This window comes from Passer montanus, unplaced genomic scaffold (assembly GCF_014805655.1).
Source record: "Passer montanus isolate IOZ18808 unplaced genomic scaffold, ASM1480565v1 scaffold16, whole genome shotgun sequence".
NCBI lineage: Eukaryota > Metazoa > Chordata > Aves > Passeriformes > Passeridae > Passer > Passer montanus.
In genome coordinates this window covers 9,877,343-9,892,006 of record NW_024363160.1, presented here as the reverse complement: position 1 = coordinate 9,892,006, position 14,664 = coordinate 9,877,343, and positions in this window count along the sequence as shown.

Genomic DNA, 14,664 nt, shown 5'->3' with positions numbered 1-14,664 from the left:
AATTTCCATCCTTTACCTTCCTTTCCAGAGTTGCACCAGTCCAACAAACTCAGCACAGGCTAAAGAGAAATATTCATCCTGACAGGTGGTATCTTTGGTTTGATAGGCAGCTAGAGCAGAGAGAGAGGTATGAGCTCTGTGTACAAGACAATAAAGTCTGGCACAGGAACAGTTAGATCCTGATGTCAAAGAGAAAAGGGCAAACAAAAGGAGAATCAGAAAGAACAACAGAAATCATTTGTGCCATGGAAAGTCTAACGTAGATAACATGAAATCTGAGGTGCTCAGCCTGAATTTAGCTAAGCAGTGATTCAGTTACAGTGTAATAGTGCCAATACAAGAAAAAGATTACTGGCTGTGGCTGTCACTTTAATTTTGCGAAGAAAAAATAAAAGAAAGGCAAACAAACAAGCAAAAAAAAGAAAAAATAGGAGCAGAAGCTAAACAAAATCAAACCAGAAATAGCACATTCCCAGCAGCAAGGGTGGATAATTAGCCACTGGAACAGTGTGCCACTGTATGTGGTGAAGACATTAAGACTTCACAGCAAGGTCAGATCTGTCTCCTCTCTCCAAACACAAGTTTTGGTCTCTATGCAGAAATGACAGAGGTTTTTCTGACATGTGTTATCCTCAACATTGGACCACATGACTTTTATAATTCCTTCTGTTCTATCAGGCTATTTATGGAGTACATGATCTTTGTATACCAGATTGGTGAAAACATGCAAGTGATGCTATGTTGACTCTTTGTTCTACTTTTGTTGCTATTTATTAAGAGGGTTCTCAAAGGTCTGAGTAAGTGCCAGAATGCCCTCAGGCTCTCCACAGCTGAATTAGAGGGTGGAATGCAACTGTGGCTCCCAGGGGGTGTTGCAATGTCCAGTGTCCCCTGCCTCCCCAGGAGGAATCTGCTGCCCTGGTTTGGACACTGCAGCTCACCCTGCAGTGCACAAGAAGTGCCAGCTGCCTCAGGTGAGATTCAGAACAGGCAGCACACCAAGTGGGCAGAAATCTAAACTTGCTCTTAGAAAATGGTGAAAGACATGTTTATTTTTCCCTCTGTTCAGTCTAGTTTTGAGATGCAAGGGAGAAAGCAGTGCTACCTCTGCACTCACAGAACAAAACCTGCTCTTAAATTAGAAAGCTAGGGCCATCCTGGCCCTTAAAACCAAAGAAACTGTCAGTTCTGCTCACCTTCAGTAATTCCCTGTCAGAGGACACTTGGCCACGCACAGGTATCCATATCCTGGAACATGAGGTCAAACCCAGCCTGGTTTAGACAATAGATAACACTGTGAATGTCAGCACTTTCCAAAACTTGCACTGAATACCAGGTGTGACAAGTCTAGTGGACCATGAAAAGGAAAATTAATTGGAAATATCTCAAGTTTGGCTTTGGCTTACCATGGGAGTAGAATTAAAAGATAAGTAATTTTTAAAGTACATCTGTAGAACAAATGCATCTGTCCTTCCTCTCTAATCATCTATCATTTCATGCCTTTTCTTCAGTCTAGGATTTTCACTCTTCAGGTGCTCTCTATCATAGTGTTCAAATCACATCTTTAAAGTCCTGTTTCAAATGGGTCTTTGTGGCTTGTTAATTACAGTTTATTCATATCCCATTAGTTTTAATTGTACATATGCAATTTTTGCAAAATCTTCTCAAGGCAAAGATTTCAAAACACGTGTTTTGAAAACAATGAGTAACAATGATAAGTAGCAATGACTATTTCTGCTAATGCTGGGAAAAGGGTGAAGGTTAACAACTTATTCAGAGCAGAGACACAGAAGTGTCTAATTTTGTAGCAGCACAAGACTACTTTTCTGAGGTCAGCATTCAGAGGTTGGTCTCATGCTGATCTTTCGATGGAAAGATTCTTTTTTGATTTATGTCTTAACAAGCACAAAGAAGTCATGCTAAGAGTAACTTTTCATACAAATTCAAGGGAATGTTGAAAAATAAATTTTAGGTGTTTTAGGGGTAAAGTTATGAGCAACTATATTACTGACTCTGTATCATTCTTTCCTCTTTAATATTCAAGCAATATATGAGTTCAGGAATTGTCACACTAAAAATGCCATCCTCAACCTCTACTCTCAACCTGTGCCCTGTAGATGTTTCAATGTAGGATTTAATAACTTCTCAGTAAGTGCAAGTGGATTAGTTATCTCTCATCATTGTGTCTCCTCCTGCTCCAGTAAAGATTAGCCCATGCAAGAGATTTTCGAGCTATTTTCTAAAATTGTCGTCATTATTTATAATCACGTTAAAATTATTTTTAAATTCCTGATTCCACTGACTTTCTGTTGTAGGGAGTTCTGCTTTGCAGGGCGATTTTTCCACCATTCTTTCCTGAACCTGCTGTTTTCCTCTCTCTGGTGCTGTTTTTTGTGTTTTAGATGAGGGGGCACACTTGGTTACAGCATTATACCTTCTGCAGAGTTTATCATCCCACTCTTATCTCTGGAGCATATCCTGTTTTTATTGACTGCTTTCAGCAGAGCCTTAATGGCGCTGTGGTGAGAACCTGTACTCTCTGCTGGCCTGATAAGGTTAATTGAGAATTCTCTAATGTTTGGGTAGCTCATACTTTTCTCATCAACAGGCATGAAATTCACTTACCATCATTCGTCTGGGTAACTGAGGTCTGAATTCCTCCTCAGCCCTCTGGTTCTTCTAAGTCGCCTTGACTCATCTTTTCCACAGCGATCACCCTTCCTTCCAAGTCATATGTGAGTGCATATAATAAGCACTACATACCTAAACAAGCTGATGTATCATATCCTAATCTTAACCATTCTCTTTATTGCAGCTTCTGCACCTGCCCTTCTTTCTGACAACAGGTCACAGGAGGCTACAGAAGACAACAGCCAACTTTGCTGGGGACCACACCGAGTCACCAGCACTTCACAGACACCTCAAGGCAAGTCAGCCTGAAAGGAGCCAACAATGAGCAACACAGAATAAAAGCAATGTGAGGTGTTACCTGTTATCAGAATGAGCTACTTCATGCCACCATTATGTCTCCAGTTCACACCACAGGTATTGACAAATAAGCAAAAAAAACCCCATGCACTCCCAAAGATATCTTCAGATGCTTTGGAGAGTCAGAATATGGGATTGATGTTGATAATATTTTATGTTGTCTGCATCCATCTGATTTGATAAAATGCCAGGAAGTAGTGTAATAGAAACTTTATTTAAATCTCTGCTATGAAAGCTATTTCAACCTTTATCAGGAATTTCATAACAATAAAAAATGCATCACTATTTTTCTCACAGTACTGAAACTTTAGTGGTATTTTGCAAGGTCTGTGGTTTCTGTTCTGTATGAAACAGCTCATATTTTCCTCTTAACCAATGCTGACCTTAAATTGCATCCTGCACTATTGAACAGTAGGAGTGTTTCCTATAAGACTTGGGAAACATACCTTTAACCTTTCACATGGAATAAAGCTTCTGGGACTCATAGCAGATAGTTTTACATGGAAATCCAATTGACTAAGGAACAGGCCTCATTTTCCAGAACAAACAATATTCAGAAATATACCAGCTATGAATCTGATGAGTTTGTCCAAGACGAAGATAAATCTTTATAGAACAGTCAATAATAGAGCTATTGCTCTACTACTGTTATGACGGATGGGGAAAAAAAAAAGTTTAATAAAAATAGACATTTAAATATTTAAACATTTTCAGTGTACATCAAAGTTCAGTAATTTCCCTGTTACTTTTAAGCTTTTTACATACAAGGTCACTTTCTGCTTTCATCTTAGCCTTTTTCCAGATGCATGAATTTTGGAGGATTGCTATGCACAAGAGCTGCAGATTCACTGGAGAAGGGAAGCTTGTTCTCCCAGGAGTTTCAATCCAATTTTTCACATTAAAGTTCTGACAAAGTACAGTTGCATTTAAAGGCTACTGGCACTGCATTAATTACAGTGCCTGGGTGTTGGGTTTGTAATGGATGGTCTGTGCTAGAGATGCAGAAGCTGTTCTCAGTCTGGGTGGCATTTTGTGCTGAGCTTTACATCACAGCAATTGATCCACTCTCACTGAGTTTACCCCTGCTTTCTTTGGCAGAGAAGCCCTAATTTTCATCTGAATAACAGCAGCTCAGTTTAGGCACCTTAAGGCAGCGAGTGGAGGAGGCTGGCATGATCCCTGCTGCAAGGAAGTGAATTTGGGGCAATCATCACTGATTCTCACTCCTGCCTTCTCCTTGCCTTGCAGTCTGACACCTGGGTCTTTCCAGCATGCCTGGATAGCTGTGCAGTGTCTGAGCTGTGAAATACCCAAGCTGCCTACCCACACCAGCACAGTATGAACCTATCAGGGACATCTGACTGCAGAGCATTTTCAAAATACCAAATGACCCATATGAACAGATTGAGTTTATTACAAAGTTTTGTTAATACACAAGAATGAAAATGGTTTCCATGTCCCGGGAAACTGCTGAGGTTTTTTTAAAAGTAATTGTTATAACCCAAACCAGGTCAAACAGTCAATCAGGAAAATTTTCTCAACTTGGTCACTGTTACTAATAAGAAAGAATGGAAATTATTTAAACCTTTCAGCACAAAAGTGTTTCTTTTTGTTTTGAACATTGTCAAATTATTTTCTCTTTTCTACAAGTTGAATCAGTTTGCTGAAATGACAGCCATCATAGAATGAACATTCTGAATTCTTTGGTTTGGAATTTGAACTCATTTTTTTTGATTCATAATATTTTTGTGAAACCAAATCCCAAATATCAAATTCACTAAAATCGGTTCTTTTTCACAAATACATATGAATCTTCAGAGTAAAAGCTTTTGATAGAAAATAAATGGAATTCCTTTCTGCACTTTGAGTAAGAGTGAAACTTACATTTCTCACATCCTTCTTTTGCAAATATCAGAGAGCTCCAACTTTTATAACATGTTTAAATCTGTTATTTTTAATATGCATAAATATTTCAGCAACTGCTATAGGCTGAAGTGTCAATGTTTTTTCTCAGTAGAGCAACAACTTTTCCTTAAATAGAGGAACCTCTTTTCCTTATTTTTATAAGCTTGTATAGATATGCTTAAACCAGACACATTAGGACATGTGCTGTCAGTGCATTTCATGACCATAGCAGTTTTACTACTATTATAGTTCATTAGGCTGCTTTATTAATTCCAATTATCTTCTTCAAGGTCAAAAAAAAAATCAGTCCAGCAACAGCTGTTTTCAGAGTGTTTTTCCTGTGTACTAACCCATACCCTCCCAATAACATAAGGTCGAATAAAGTAATTAACTGTTCATAAACAAAATGGTGATATATTATAACTACAGCATGGAAAAAAAAAAGTTGATACTTCCTGTAAATGTAAAGAGAGGTGATTTTCAATAAAATGAAGGGGGGAAATGGCACCATTCCCAGTTTTTCAAGGCTGTACTTATAAGGATCCATTTATCACCTTAGTGACAAGTTCTGGAACTCCTGTCATTAATGCTGAAGCAAAACACATTTGAATGTCATGTCAATAAATCATTTGCCAACTAGAGGGCTGAAGGGTTTTACAGTTGTTAATCTGGCTGGTTTGGGAATAGAATTTGCACACAATTTCCTTTCATTACCAGGAACAAAATAAATCCAGATTACAATCATGGAATAAAAGAAGGAGCCTCAATTTCAAAGATTATTAAAAATGCAGAATATATACAAAATAACATTATGATGTGTTTGTTTTTCTTATTCTGACATACTATGTTAAAGACTGTGTAAAATCCAATAGTTTCCCAATTCTTCAACCAAAAACTGACCACATTTTTTGTACTCAGATTGATTGTACTGTGTTTTGTCAGGAAAGAGGCAAAACAAATGGGCACTGAAGCACAATCTGAAAACGAGCTAATCAAAGCTATTGTGCACAAATGGCAGGGAAGCACTGCAGACGTGCAAGCCTGTAAGGTCAACATCTGTCAGCAGTTCACCCTGTCCTATGAAATGGAGGTCAAATATCAGCATTTGCCTGACTGTAACCGTGTCAGTGACTCTAGAAGGGCATATGTGATGGGATCTCTCAAACATCCACATCCTGTCTCTTTAGCCATTGCTATATTATTTTATGCTCCATTTATGTCTTTCAGTGAATATAATGCAACTTTACACAGTGGAAGGTACTATCAGAGCAATGAGGCAGAAGGAAAAATGCTTTTTCAACAACATTTTTATAACACTTGAATTCTAATAAAAAGTAACCATCACAAAAATCTTCAAAATGTGAGAGATTCAAAATCCTTTCCCACCACTACCTTAACCGATTTAATCTCCTGTATTCTTGGAGTCTGGAAAAGTTTGATCAAAACAAGAGTTATCCATCCAGAATTTTTTCCGTTTTGAAATTGAACGTGGTTTTCATTGGCTAAACAAACCAATAGGCCGGCACGGAAGCATGGTGAATAGAGAAAGAAAAGGTGTGAATGCCTGTAGAACAATGCTAGAGCTGCATGGTGGTGGTCGCTAGCAAGGTAAACTCAATTCTGGAGGTGTTACCTGCCATTTACAAATCTCTTGAGCAATCCCACTTTTTTTCAACCCATCAAAGTAAAATGGGCACATGCTTCCAGTGGAGAAAGAGTCAATCTCTATACCACAGAAACCCCATAAATTCTGGTGTTTGCAATCCAGGCAGTAGCAAGGTTCAACACTTTTGTGTCAATTCTCTTCTAAGGCAAAACTTCAATACAGGACGTTGATCCTGAATTAGGATGTGATATAGTAAATGTACAAAACACCATGGAGCTGTGGGATAATATAGATGAGTGATATATGCCAGGTTTATAAAGAAAAAGGTTTGGGAAAAAAGTGGATTCCTCAAAGTTGACATATTAAACTTGCTGATATGGCTCACTTAATTGAAGACTAAACATTTGAGTGCATAAATTGTTTCTGAATATTTATGAGAGCTCTCAATATTGTACAGAGGAATAGACTGGGAAGCAGAAAAATATCAGAGTACCACCCAAGCTCTTATGAACCCTTCCACTTTGACCCAAGGCAGTCACAGAAGGAAAGTGTTCACTCCAACCAAAGTGACATGATATTAAGGGGTGAACAGGATTCAAGAATAAGCAAGGATTGCTTGTCCCCATGAAAGATAGAGGCAGCTGGAAGACAGAAAACAAAATGTCTCCTAGAGCATCTGGATCTACTGAAGAGCATGGAGAGTTACCTCAGCCCTTGGACTGTAGCAGGCACAAGGCCTGCTCGGCTTCCCTGGCGGTCAGAAGCCTGAGAGCTAGGAAATACCAAAGTCAGCATGAGTGTGTTCAGCTTTGCTGACCACGATGGGGAGCAGCCTTGACTTCCCATTTGTCAGTGAAAGGAGAGAATTCTCCCCTTGAAGCTGGCATCTTCTTAAGCTTAGTTTCTCAAGCTCGTGAGATGAGGGAAAATTATCAGTACAGAATTACAGAATATACCGAGTTGGAAGAGACCCATCAGAATCATCAAATCCAACTCCTGGTCCTGTGTAAGACACACCAAGAATCACACTACATGTCTGCAAGTGTTATTCAAATGAAAAACTCCAAAAATAAGTCCTCCTTAATTACTAATTCATTAGACCTTCAGAGAGGGGAGTATGTCAGAATATGTACAGGCTTACTGTAGAGGAACATCTTATGCATAAACATTATATTACATATGTTAATTACTTTATTGGTATATTATTTTTATAAAGAGACCATATCAAAGAACAATGACTCTCAAGGGAACAATTAAATGGGAAGTAAGTTGTTAACAGATTTAACAGACTATGTTTAGCATACCTTTGATAGCAAAAGATTCTTCAGAAATGTAGGGAGTAGTTCTTGTGCTGATTTCTTAGTATTTCTTTTGCCATGGAGTTCATTGAAAAGTTCCTGTTGTGTTGTACAGAGATTAGGCCATGCATAATAGCCCAAACTGTATCTTCAGTTACACAGATGTGAGATGAAAGGCTATTGTAGAGTTTCAAAAATGTAGCAGAAAACAGGTCTGCTCTTCAGCACGAAACAACATTTAACTTGCCGTACCTGGAAGTATTTAAAAAGCCTAATTCTGGAGAATTAACAGGTTTTTTCCTAAATTGTACTCAATGAGTACATTCTTGAATAGATTGGCATAAGGTGGATTTCATTGATCTGCCTGAAATTACAGGCAGTTTCACTTTGAGTTACATCTTATAGCAATGAAAATTCTGAGAAAAGCTGTAATTTTAAATGTTTACTGCAATTGGTATCCAAGGGGATGTTAATGATTTGAAAAGTGTAAATGCTCATTTTGAGAGAGTAGTTAAGTTCTAAGTTGCATATAAATGCAAGCTTGACTTTTGAGAGAAATTTCACTTCCACTTCTCCCAGATGAAAAGCTGGTGGAGGAGCCCCTGGCACAATTTTTACTCTCAAACCAAGGTCCAGATCCATGAGTTGACAGTAGGCAAAATAGTTCCCCCAAGAAAAATTCCTTTTAATTTAAGAAAAAAATAATAGCATCACCAGTGGTAGTTTAAAATGAATGTCGGATGTATTTCATCATTAGAAATGTCTTTCGTTTCCCCGTTTCAAGTGCAAAATGCAGTCTCATCATATCATCTGACTTCTTACTGCATTCACTCTCCTTTAATGCCAGTGCCCAAGCAGACTGTTCAAGATGCTGGTAGCAGGGCTTGAAAGTGAACTGCTAATTAAGCAATTAGATCTAGGGAGGGAAGACTTGATGAGGAGACCTTGCAGATGTACACGAGGTCTCCGTATATACCCACAGATGTCCATGAGCCAGATGGTGGATGTGTAAGAAAACTGTGGAAGTGGAGTTAGCTCCTGCTGTTGGCCTCGGGCTTGCCCGAAGGTGCTGCTGCAAGTGGCAAGCAGATGGAAGGCAGGACAGGTGCAGTGGCAGGCAGCCCTGGAAAGGCACAGGGCAGTTTAAAAGGACCTAGATTCAGCTAAAAGCTTTTTGAGGGACACTTAGTTTGATGCCTCTCACCCAGCTGTAATGGCCCTTGGCAGGTGGGTGTTCATTGCTTAGGTTTTCATTTTAGGCTCTCTGTCAAAAAAAGAGAGAGAAATAGGCAGTCTTAAGCAGCAGTTCATCTGACCTATTTTAATGTGCTGCTGAGGAGGGGTTGAATTGCCCAGAAGTGCATATTTCTGGTCAGATAAATTTGTCAAATGGTCAAGTGAAACCTACTTTTATTCACAGCTTTGGGAAGAAGAGATTTCTGAGGTGGATCCCTGCATGGAAGGAATGTGGATGGCTGTGGGTTGATTTCATTTTAGTTGCTCTGATCATTATTTAAGCCTGCGCTTTGTATTGCATGAATTTCATGCTTAATGATGATAGAAAGTGTCAGGTTCCCCATGTGTGGTGCACAGATGGTTCACAGTGACCCCGATTGTGTATTTAATGTGCACAGAGACCACTTGTACCACGCATATGCAGGAGATTTGAAAAACATCAGCCTTGTCACACACATGGTGAAAAGTTGATCCTCACATAGCAGGAACCTGTGAGGAAGAAACTATTCCAGCTTGGTCCTTTGTTTTCTGTAAATCCCAGTCAAATGTATACATTCCTTACATGCCACGAGCCAAGGGGAGGCATCTGGGGGAACCCAGACACTAGACAGCCCTATCATTCCTGTCACCAGGAAAACAGAGGGATCCCTCAGAGGGATCAGTGCTAAACCACCATGAGGGCAGACACTTGGTCGAGCAGAGTTGTGTCATTGCATGAGAAGTACTTTGAGGGTCAATTTAATCCAGGATCCCAGCAAAGAACAAACTGAAAATTGTATAGGAATCCTACACATTGAAATTTCACCTCATATTTGTCCCAAAAGCAACCATGTCTTTAGAAAGGTCTGCCAGTATAATTGAATTAAAATGTATTTTCTGTTAGGTAATAAATTTTTAGTATCTAAATCTGGCTGCTTTTCCTTGGTTCAGCTAATATTTTTCATCAGTTCTGAGAAAAATAAATCAAGGCATGATATTTTATATACAGCACTATCATTTCAAGCAATGTTTCAACCAGCTGTCACTGCCATTGTGCTACAGAAGATTTTCTGTTTTCTAGAGTTTTGGGCAGTTTGGGCAATGTATACAATGGTGTCAAACCTGCAGACATTCTAGACTTGTTCTTGCTTAAATTATACCCAAATCAAGTATTTTGGACCATCAGATGTTGTATGGCATGTTAATGCATGACTCTAAGATATTAATTGGTTCTCCTCTGAAATTCTACATGCTGTTTTGGAAAAACTCTAGCAGACTAGAGAGTTTTATAAACAGTTTATTAAATTATAGCAGTGCAAGCTTCTTTATCCTAAAGACAGTTGTACATTTCAGTGAATTTTGCCCATGTGTATGACTAGACTTAGAAATGAGAAGTAAAGAAATCCTTGCTGACTACCTAATGGGTTGGGACACTTTCTGGACCTGAAAAGCCTGAATCTGATATTTTCTCTCAGTATAACGGCACTTCAGGAGCTTTAACTACTCCATTAGAGAATATGATATGATGCAGGAAGAAAACTGTTAAAGCTAAGTTAGGTTTTGTGCAAAGTCCCTAAAGACTTATTGAAATAAGGCAAAAAAACTCTTGTTCAGTCAGGGAAGTGGACCTTGGCTTGCCTGAAAAAAAAGAGAACAGTAATTAAATTTCTCACTTTATTCTGTATATGGTTCTCAAAGCTATATCTATTTTTCTATTTTTTAGCATTTTCTATTACTTACATTAGTTAAAATTGCCATCATTGAAAATTAAATGTTTTTATTTTGGCTTGCCTTGTTCTTCAGTGTGAAAACAAGGAACAAAATTCTCTCATTTTGGTTAAAACAGTTCATTTTACTCATTTGACTTGAGAATGCCAAAAAATTAACTAAATTTATTCAAGGAAACCAGAAAAAATAGTTATCCACTCAATCCTCTAGCTAAAAAAGATGAGAAAAAAAAACCCTCTAGAAATTATTTCCTGATGGATCCTGGCAGATTTATGTACAGGATTATATGATGTGTTTGTGACAGCAGTAGCCTTGAATGGAACAGTCACAGTGAGTCTTTACACGCACGTGTTTCTTTAAGGTTTCTCTTTAGAGTTTCTTTCTGCCAGTGTGAATAACAGGAGGAGGAAGCTGCTATTCAACTTGCGGTGTCCAGATATAAGGGAATTATTTTTATTTTACTCTGGTTTTTTTTTTTTTTTTTGGTTTTTTTTTGAATGAGAGTGGCTGAAAAGTCTGTATTGAGTAGAGACTGAGGAGCTGTAGCCATGGGAACCAGGCTGATGCTGGCGTCTTTGTCTAAAGGAATCAAACCTCTCAAAACTCCCAGAAGCATCTTTATAAGAGCAACAGTTGCAGAACTGACAACAGCAAAGAAAGCTATCGATGCTGTGCCAGTAGAAACTGGAAATGTCAGGGTTAGAGAAGAGTGGGACCATGATTTAACAAGAAATATATAGCATATACACAAGAAAATTCCACCAAAACCCTCCCAAAACTCTAAAAGCTGCAAAAGACTCTGTGTACCAGCTGTTGGGAGCATGGATTTGAATGTAGGAGGGAATGACTCAGTCCTCAATTAAGTGAATTTTGTGAGTATGAGTGTCACTTGCACGTGTATGGATGGAACAGGGGCCCCTGCTCAGAAAACAGAGTCAGTAGCTTTTAACCCTTGCATTGAAAATCTAGCTGCATGGTATTTTTCCCCCCCCATGTGATAGGAACAAAGAACTTTGGAATCATACACAGTTCTTCTCCAGAAATGTGAGCTACCCAAAGCCTGAAACAGTAACACCACAGAAATATCTGCTGTGACAAAAAATGAGAAATTCCAAGCAGCACACTATCCACCACCACAGCAAAAGGGAAAATGGTTTCATAACAGTTTTGGAAGAAGAGGGTCTCTAGGCAGATTGCATTTGGCCAGGGAGGCTGCTCCCAGGAGGCTGATCTTAGAGCACTGTCCCCAGTGCTTTCCCCTGCACAGGGCAGAAGACACACCAGCAACTCTCCCCACATGTGTGAGAAATCAACACCTTTTCTTGACAGTCATCCTCCCCATGCCCAGAGATGCTCCTGAGCTGGCAGCAAGCACAGATCACGATACTTAAAAATGGGCACATAAATCAAAAATTCCCTGCTAAAAGCTGCAGTGGTCTGGTCGGCGCAGAGGCTGAAGCTCTGATCTCACAGATGAAAGGGACCATCTCTGCTGCACAGTGCTGAATACCATCCAGCACACTCAGGGTATGCAGAGCTCAGCTCTTTGTGCTCTTCATCAACAGTGCACCACAAGAGAAAATCCCCTGGTTTGCTCCCAGCCCATACCTTATGTAATATTTAAATGTAGCAATGGGATACCTGGAAGAAAAAGATTCAAACTTATATATGCTCTTCCATAAAACAGACTAAAACCTCAGAAGCTGCTCGCAGCAGCCTAACAGGCACTCACCCAGCCAGACATCTAATAGTTTTTAATGCTAATCAATAGAAAAGATTCTGGGAAGTGACCTTGAGAGCTATTGTCTCAGTGAAATATATATTTTGAAGCAGTGGGTGATTCTGATGCTTTAATGCAGTAATTTCTGGAAAAGGATATGTGGAAGGGTAGTGAAGATCTGAAAGGATGGCATTTGTTGGAGGAAGGTATCCCAAAAGGCTTAATTTCTGGCAGGAAAAAATATGGTTAAAATCCAGAAGACTGAGCCAAGCCGCTTCAGCTGCATTCACAGCTTCTCAGTGAGTTTGTTGATCACTCATTTTATGATCAACTCATGAAATACTCTGCCTTTCCCTAAGGAAGGGATAAGTATTTATCATCACAACAAAATTTTGAATGTTTATTCACTATTAGGGGAAATACTGACTTGCAAATGTTTCAAAGACTAAAAAAGTTGCTTTTAACTATAAAGAAAAGTTTCTTTCCTTTGGAAGTTTAAAATTTATTATGTGTTATATAAATGCTACTCAATATTCCAAGTACTCCTCCTATGCTGTCTGGTATTTTAAGGATATATAAATTTTTTAGTACCAAACATATATTATGTCTTATTTTCTCTTCTGCATGCAGTTGGACCTTTTGGTTTGGCACCAGACACAATGCAATTAGACTTTGAAGGGTTTGAACCACTGTTAATGCTATAATAGCTTGCAGTAGTTTCTGTGAAAGAACACCAAGCATTTTTTTTATCAATAAATGCTCAATGGCAGATGTTTCTACATTTCAATATCCATTTATCCATATCTTTATTTCTGAGGAAATCAGTATTCCTTAAAAGGAACACACTGTTAAAATGTATCATTATGGTAAGGCATTTTTCATGTGAGGTAGAGAAGAAATTACAATAATTTCCATTCATAGGTGTTAGTATAAGGAGATTTCATTTTTTAACATACTCTTTATTTTATCAGTGAAATTCCATAAAAGTCAGAAGACTGTCTGTCTGTAGAATAAAGTTAATGCCTCAGCTAATATTAGTTTAAAACCTGAAAATTCTGCTTAAATACATCATCTTGCAAGATATGTTTCTTTAAATGATTTCTTTTGTGTCCTGAGAGCAAAATAAATGTAATAAACCACTAAGCTATCTTGAAGCACAATTTGAGTAGAACAATTGTTTGTCTCGTTAATTGCAATATATGAGGTGCGCAGTTCCAGTATCTACAGTGAGGTCACTCACAAGTCTGAACACAAACAAGTGTTGAAGTACTTTGTTGGATCAAGTCTTTGAGAAAATTAGTGTTGCAACAGAAAAATTAAAGCCTCCCTGCTGGGGTTTGACTGCAGGAAATTTAGCATAGGTAATGCCACTTGCAGAAACCCTTTGTGGTACCTCATACAAAGACAGACAAAAAGCAATGTATTTTCTTCTTGCTTTGAAGTGCAACAAATGTCCTTCTTGCCCTCCTTTTGACTTGAAAATATCAGAAGTCAAAAGCATGCTCTGACCAGTTTTGGTGTTGTTTTGGGGGGTTTTGTTCTTAATAGTTGATTCTAATATAAAGTATTTTTTATGTCTTTAGAGGATTGAGGTGAAAAAAGGAATACAACAAGAAAGGAAGGAAAAGTAAACTTGCTTGGAGAAGGAAGACTATCATGAAAAAAAGGGATGAAGAGAAATCTTAAGTATTATCTAGAGAGAGATGAGGACAGTAGAGGGAATGAGGTATTGTCAGATGAGATATTGTCAGATAGAAGCTGCAAAGAATCTTAAAAATGAGGGTGAGAAAATCTGAATTCTGTGAGCAAGATCTATGGGGACTGTGGTGTGTGAGCCTTATGCTGGGTAAAGTTTATTTAGAATGGCATCCATTATAAAGATTGATAAAGAAGGGTAATAGGAAGAAATTAATGCCAACTATGAGAGGAATAATGTTATTTTTTATCACACACCCACTAAAAAAGGACTGCTGTTATGAATATTATAGATTAAGCAAAAATAATTAGCAAAGTCTTAATGTGAAGAGAATGAAGTGAGAAAGGTGGAACCTAATACTGGTGATAGAGCACTGGAGGAGGGAAGGCGTTTTAGGAAGAAGTAAGAGAAGTTCCATTTTAGACCTGCTTGACCTTGAGAAACCACGGGAGATCCAAGAGAGAGTACTGGAGAAACAGACACAGCATGCTCAGAGAGAAAAAAGCGG